Here is a 7,638-nt window from a genome sequence, read left to right on the forward strand (position 1 = left end):
GACACAGAGCAATTGGGCATGCACTCACGGCTTTAGGAAAGCAGACGGCTGTTTAGAGAGAAAGACGGATGAGTTCAAGATCTGGGATTCTACTGACTTAAGCAGGATGGGTACAGAAGTCTGATTCAAGCACAAATGATTCAAGAAAGGAATAAAACGAGAAAGAAAGAAGGAAAGAAAAAAAAAACCCATAGTGTTACAAGCTGGATTGTGTCCACCCAGAAGTTCCTATGTTGAAGCTCTAAACCCCAATATCTCAGAATATGACTGTATTTGGAGATGGGCCGTTTAAAGAGGTGACTGAGTTAAAATGAGATCATTAGGGTGGAGTCCCCATGCAATGTGCCTGGTGTCCTTATGAGATTAGGAGAGGAGATTAGGACACAGAGAGACACGCCATGATGTGCCCATAGAAAGAAAGGGCCACGTGACGACACAGCGAGAAGACGGTCATCTGCTAGCCTAGGAGAGAAGCCTCAGGAGCGACCAACTCTGTCAACTCCTTTATCCCAGACTTCCAGCCTCCAGAACTGTGAGAAATAAACGTCTGCTGTCGGAGCCACCCAGTCTGGGACTCAGCTGTAGTAGCTAAGGTGAACTAAGGCAGACGGTAGGAAAAAGTAACTGCTGGCCCAGGTGTAGCCACACAACTTCTTATTGTTTAATGCTCAGCAAGCTCAGATTCCTGAAGGTCTTGCACAAGCGTGGAAGGAAGATCATGTGAAGAGTCTACTGTATACACAGCGAGAAATGTGAGACCAAGAAGAGTTCCTCGGAGAGCCCTTCAGGGCAAAGACGGCGTGTCTGGACTTGGACGCTGCCTCCCAGGCTAACAGAACTTGCAACGTGACCCATCTTTTGGTCAACAAGATTGGGGAGATTATAGTGCATGAGCAGTTACCAACACAGGTGATACAGACAACGAGTTACCACATTTTCAGAAAGAGGGGGGGGGAAAGCAAGGTTCAGGAAACTATAAACCATTCAGACTAAGTCTGATTCACCAGGAAAAAAAAAAGTTAATATCTACGACGAATTATTGAATGGATGGTTTGAACACGGTCAACGTAGCCTCATTTCTCTCCACGGATGGGGTGACTTGTACAGTGAATTAATGAAGTCTTACAGCTTCTCCTTCACAAGGTCTCTCAGAACACTAGTGTTCCTTAAAATGGTAATAAACAAGGGGATTGATTATTGAGGAATTGGGGAACCACTGGGTTAAACAAAATGAGTTTGAAAACGTATTATTATTGCTGGATTCTTCAGAGCATACAGTATGCTTATACATGCAGGGCGCTTTCCCAGAGGGGGAATAAGGCACAGATCATTTTTAAACATTTCATGATAAGATCCTTATTTGGAAGAAGACTCATAAATACAGGTGCCCATCAAGGATCATAGACTGGAACATAGATTGACTACAATTGATACTATATATCTGGATTTCAGCAGGTCATGTAACGACGTGTTAGTGAGAACCATGTGGAAAATGAGAGGAAAGATAGCCGAGGCGGTAATATAATTAGAAGGAATTGTGGTCAACAAAGCAAATAGCTGTTGACTTCACACAGCATGAAGCATCAACAAACGTCCTGGAAGCCATTCCTTTCAAATGTGCAGATAAGACAAAGCCGAGGTGAGCAATGGGCGTGTCAAATGAGATATTCAACAAGACATTGACAATCAGTGGTAGACTGAAACCAACAAGGTATCCTTACCAGGGGTTATTCATTGAATTGAGGTTTCTTTTTCTTTTTTAATGTTTATTTATTTTTGAGAGAGACAGAGACAAGGGTGAGCAGGGAAAGGGCAGAGAGAGAGAAAGACACAGAATCCAAAGCGGGCTCTAGGCTCTGAGCTGTCAACACAAAGCCCGGTGCGGGGCTCGAACTCACAAACTGCAAGATCATGCCCTGAGCGAAAATCAAGAGCAAGATACTTAACCAACTGAGCCACAAGGTGCCCCTGAATTAAAGTTTCTCATGGCTGAGTGCCACAAAGAAAGCAAGAATTGAAAGTGAGCTGGGGAATGTATTTGACGTCAAACTCATCCTGTGGTAACTGTGGATGATGTGTCTCCTAGAAAGCTTAGGGAACCTGTTCTCACATTGTCTGAATCCCGTGTGCAGGTGACATGACCACCTGCTGAGCCCTCCAGAGCATTGACATTGACCCATCCTCTTTTCTAGAGAAACATTAACCAGTGCACCTGGGTTAAAGATGTAAAGGAGTTCTTTTTCTCTCTATCAGTTTCAAATTGTTTCAAAATAAAAATTTGAACAAAAAAAGAAAGAGAGAGAGAGAGAGAGAGAGAGAGACACCAGGTGAACAGGGCTTTTGTCAGGTTGTAGATGGAAAATTATATTTTGGTCCTGGTACCACCGTGAAACCCTGCCACACACTGTGGGAAGGGTAGCAGTTGGGGCACCTGGGTGGCTCAGTTGGTTAAGTGTCTGGCTTCGGCTCAGGTCATGATCTCGCAGTTTGTGGGTTCGAGCCCCATGTCCGGCTCTGTGCTGACAGCTCAGAGCCTGGAACCTGCTTCAGATTCTGTGTCTCCCTCTCTCTTTGCTCCTCCCCTGCTCATGCTCTGTCTCTCTCTGTCCCTCTAAAATGAATAAGTGTTAAAAAAAAATGGAAAGAGTCGCAGAATAGGGATTTTTTTAAAGGAAGCAGAGGTATGACAGGGGCTGACCTTTCTTCGGCTGTCTTGTGAAGGATTAATGAGAAGGCAGAACAGTGCAGCTGGGCTTGAGGAGGCAGACGTCAGCTTCTGTAAGGAAGACCATCAGTCCATCCCTTTGGTCTTAGAGGTAACAAGCCACCTCAGCAGGTGATGGTCTCCTTCCAGCATGAAGGTGATCAGTCAGAGATGAACTGGATTGCAGTTTGAGCTGGATGCTATGATGTCTGAGGAGCCTTAGGTATGACACTGTCACTCGGTGCGTGTCTATAAGGCTATTTTAAATGCTCAGAGGAGGCAGAGTTGCAGATGGCCCATCTCAAGATTCACAGTCACTGGTTATTTGCTCATAGACAGGCTCACTTTATCCCATAGTTTTGTCCTAATCAAGAATTAATCCTAGAGGGCTAATATCCAAAATATATAAATGATTTCTACAACTCAACACCAGTAAAATAAATAACTGATTAAAAATGGGCAGAGGAGGGGCACCTGGATGGCTTAGTCGGTTAAGCGTCCGACTTTCGCTTAGGTCATGATCTCGCGGTTCGTGGGTTTGAGCCCCGCGTCAGGCTCTGTGCTGACTGCCAGCTCAGAGCCTGGGGCCTGTTTCAGTCTGTGACTCCCTCTCTCTCTGACCCTCCCCTGTTCACGCTGTCTCTCTCTCTCTCTCCTAGAAATAAATAAAACATTAAAAAAAATTTGTTTAAAAAAATGGGCAGAGGACCTGAATAAGCATTTTTCCAAAGAAGACAAACAAATGGCCAACAAACACATGAGAAGATGCTCAACATCACTAATCAGGAGAGAAATGCAAATCAAAACCACAATGAGATACCACCTCACAACCTGTCAGATTGGCTAGTATCAAAAAGACGAGAAGTAACAAGTGTTGGTGAAGATGTGGAGAAAGAGGAACCCTCGTGCATTGTTGGTAGAAATGCAAACTGGTGCAGCCACTGTGGAAACAGTATGGAGGTTCCTCAAAATATTAAAAATAGAATTACCATACGATCTGGTAATTCCAGAAATTCCACTACTGGGTATTTACCCAAAGAAAATGAAAACACTGGGCCTAAATGGTTCAATCTGTTGAGCATCCAACTCTTGGTTTTGGCTCAGTTTGTGATCTCGGGGTTGTGGAATCGAGCCCCGAGCCTGGATCCACATGGAGCCTGCTTGAGATCTCTCTCTCTCCCTCAGCCCATCACTTCAGCTCATGTGCTCTCTCTCTCAGAATTTTTTAAAAACATAAAAATACTAATTTGAAAAGATATGTGTATGTCTATGTTTATTGTAGTATTATTTATAATAACCAAGTTATGGAAGCAACTTAAGTGTCCATCAATAGATGAATGGATAAAGAAAATGAGGTACATATCTGTGCAATGGAATATTACTAAGCTATAAAAAAGAATGAGATCTTGCCATTTGGGACAGCATGGATGGACCTAGAGGGTATGCTGTTAAGTGAAGTAATTCAGATAGAGAAAGACAAATAAAATATGATTCCATTTATATGTAGAATCCAAAAGGAAAACAAATGAACAAATAAAAAACAGAAACAAAATCATAAATACAGAGAACAAACTGATGATTGCCAGAGGGGAGGGGATTGGGTGAATGGCTGAAACAGGTGAAGGAGATTAAGAGATACAGTCTTCCAGTTATAAAATATGTAAGTCATGGGGACGAAAAGTACAGCACTGAGAATATAGTCAATAACATTGTGATAACATTGTATGTTGACAGATGGTAACTACACTTATCATGATGAGCATAATGCATAGAATTGCAGAACACTTGAAACTGATACAATAACTGTAGGTCAACTACACATCAATTAAAAAATAATAATGGACAGGAGAGAGAATGAATCTTAGAATTAGAATACAATAAACTGTCCATGGCTCTAGATTCCAGAGGACCTCAGAGCCATAATGAGAAATGATTAGTAGCTAGTGAAGATGAATATATTAAAATGATGGGCAACTGTGCTGGGGGTTGAATAAAGCCCCTCCAAAATTCATGTCCACCCAAAACCTCAGAATGTGGCCTTATTTGAAAATAGTGTCTGGCAGATATGATCAATTAATTTAAGACGAGGTCATAGTAGATTGGGGTAGACTCTACTACATTGCCTGATATCCTTCTCTTTTTAAATTTTTTTTTAACTTTTATTTATTATTGAGAGATTGAGAAAGACAGAGCATGAATGAGGGAAGGGGCAGAGAGAGAGGGAGACACAGAATCCAAAGCAGGCTCCAGGATCTGAGCTGTCAGCACAAAGCCAGACACAGGGCTTGAACCCACGAACTGTGAGATCATGACCTGAGCCGAAGTCTGACGCTTAACGGACTGAGCCACCCAGGTGCCCCATTTTTTTTTTAATTCTTTTTTTATTTGGCCTGATGTCCTTCTAAGAAGGGACACACATGGGAAGAAGCTCATGTGACCATGGAAGCAGAGACTGGAGCAATATTCTACAAGCCAAGAAACGCCAATGATTGTGGGCGATCATCAGAAACTAAGAAGAGGCAAGGAATGATCCTGCTCAGAACATTTAGAAGGAGCACAGCCCTGCCACATCTTGATTTCAGACTTCTACACTCCAGAACCATGAGAAAATAAGTTTCTGTCTTTTTAAACCACTTGATTTGCTGTAATTTCTTTTTTTTTTTTTTACTGTTTTTTAATTATTTTGAGAAAGAGGGAAAGAATGACAGAGAGAATTCCACGGAGGCTCCATGCTATAAGTACATGGAGCTTGATCCAACAAACCGTGAGATCGTGACCTGAGCTGAGATTAAGAGTGGGACACTCAACTGACTGAGCCACCCCGGCGCCCCAGTTTGCTGTGATTTCTTTAGGCAGCCACAGGAAACTAACCTCGTAATGAAAGGCTGACCAGGTATAACCCCTTCTTAGTGGTTAAAATGGGAAGGAGTGAGAATAGAAGGTGCCAGTTCCTTGTATGGGAACTTGATACCACCCTTTCCTAAGCCACAGACTTCCGCAAGCTGTCTCAAATCCTGAGTTCTCTAATTCAAGCCAAGCCACTTCCTTGAAAACCAAAAGGAAAAAAAAAATTCTGTCTCAACCGATGGAGACTTCATGTGATTTTCTTCCTGAGTCAAGTTCACATCTGTCTTCTGGCTGCTTCACTGCCCCTGCCTGGACCATGCAGCCCCGTAGCAGTGCCTCTGTCTCCCCACCCATCAGAACACCTACTAGTGGGCTAGCATTTTATGAGCCCTTGGTTTGTGACCAAAAATACACCCAGAAGGCTAAACAATGAGAGTAAAGTCTCTGAGCCGGAGAAATCATGATAAGGACAGATTCTAGATTGGATCCAACAGTTCTACACAACCAGGAAATGCAGGGTAGCTATGACACCCCCCTTCTTTGGGGACCCGCATTGCACCCATGCCCAGATGAAGTGGGATAACAGCCAAGCCCTATTCAGCAATCTCTAGGTGTAGGCCCAGTTCTAAGCATGTTTATTTTCACGTGTTTATTTAATTCCCACAACAATCCTATGAAGCGGTTACTATTATTTGCCTTCATTGTTCAAAGGTTGAAAGTGAAACAGAGAGAGAGAGAGAGAGAGAGAGAGAGACTGAGTAACTTACCTAAGATCACACGGGGAAGAAGTGACAGAGTCGGGATCTGAACCTAGGTGGTCTGGCTCCAGCGTCTGCGCTCATACCCACCTGTGAGAGGCAGGCTAAGAGGCCACCGTGATCCCCATCTCCCGATATTCCCACCTCTGAGTAACCCCTTCCTCTTGAGTATGGATGGTACCTATCACGCAATAGCATGTGACAAGGTTAAAGGGACACCGCTTCTGTATTTAAGTTACAGATGATGGTAACTTCCGTTTTGCTAGGAGACTCTTTCTGTTGCCTTCTTGGCTTACACACATTGAAGAAGGAAGCAGCCAGGCCAAAAGGCCTACGGGGCAAGGAACTGTAGGTGCCTCCAGTCACCAAAGACTTGAGGTCCTCAGTCCAACAACCCTAAAGGAATGAGTTTGGGGTGCCTGGGTGGCTCAACTTGTTGAACATCCACCTTCAGCTCAGGTCATGATCTCACAGTTTGTGGGTTTGAGCCTCACACTGGGCTCTGTGCTGAGAGCTCGGTGTCTAGAGCCTGCTTCTGATTCTGCGTCTCCCTCTCTCTTTCCCCCTCCCCCATTTGTGTTTTTTTCCCCTCTCCTTCTGTAAATAAATAAATAAAAATCTTTAAAAATAATTTTTTTTAGAGAAACTGAGTTCTTCCAACAACCATGTGAGCTTAAAAATGGGCTCTTCCCCAGTGGACTGTAGCCCTGAGTGACACCTTGGAAGACCTTGAACAGAGAAGCCAGCTAAGCTGTGCCTGAATTCTGATCCACAGAAACTATGAGATAATAAATGTTATTTTGAGCTAGTAAGTGTGGGGTTATTTGTTATGCAGCAATAGATAACTGATACAGCCTTCTGAGATGGAGTCCCAACTTAGCCATGAACCCACTGGCCATGCACCATCCTAGGCCTCAAGTTTCTCATCAATTCAGTGACAGATGGGCTAGTTTCATTCACTCACTCAACAACTATTTGGTGCCAGGTGAGGTTCTAAATGCCAGGAATACAACAGAGGATGAATATGGCAGAGTTCCTGCTTCATGGGACTTATATTTCAGTAAAGGGAAAAAGACGTGATCGTTAATTTTGTGTGTCAACATGACTGGCACAGGGTGTGCTCAGATATTTGGTTAAACATCATTCTGGGTGTGTCTGTGAGGGTGTTTTTCGAAGAGATTAACATTTTCTTCTGTAGACTGAGGATGGCAGATTCCGCCCCCCCCACCCCCCCGTGGAGAGGGGAGCCACTCATCTAATCTGCTGGAGACCTGAATAAAACAAAATTTTTGAGAGAATTTACTGTGAGCTGCAGCATCGGTCTTCCTC

Source organism: Hyaena hyaena, unplaced genomic scaffold (genome assembly GCF_003009895.1).
Source record: "Hyaena hyaena isolate Hyena2069 unplaced genomic scaffold, ASM300989v1 scaffold_2, whole genome shotgun sequence".
Classification (NCBI taxonomy): Eukaryota; Metazoa; Chordata; class Mammalia; order Carnivora; family Hyaenidae; genus Hyaena; species Hyaena hyaena.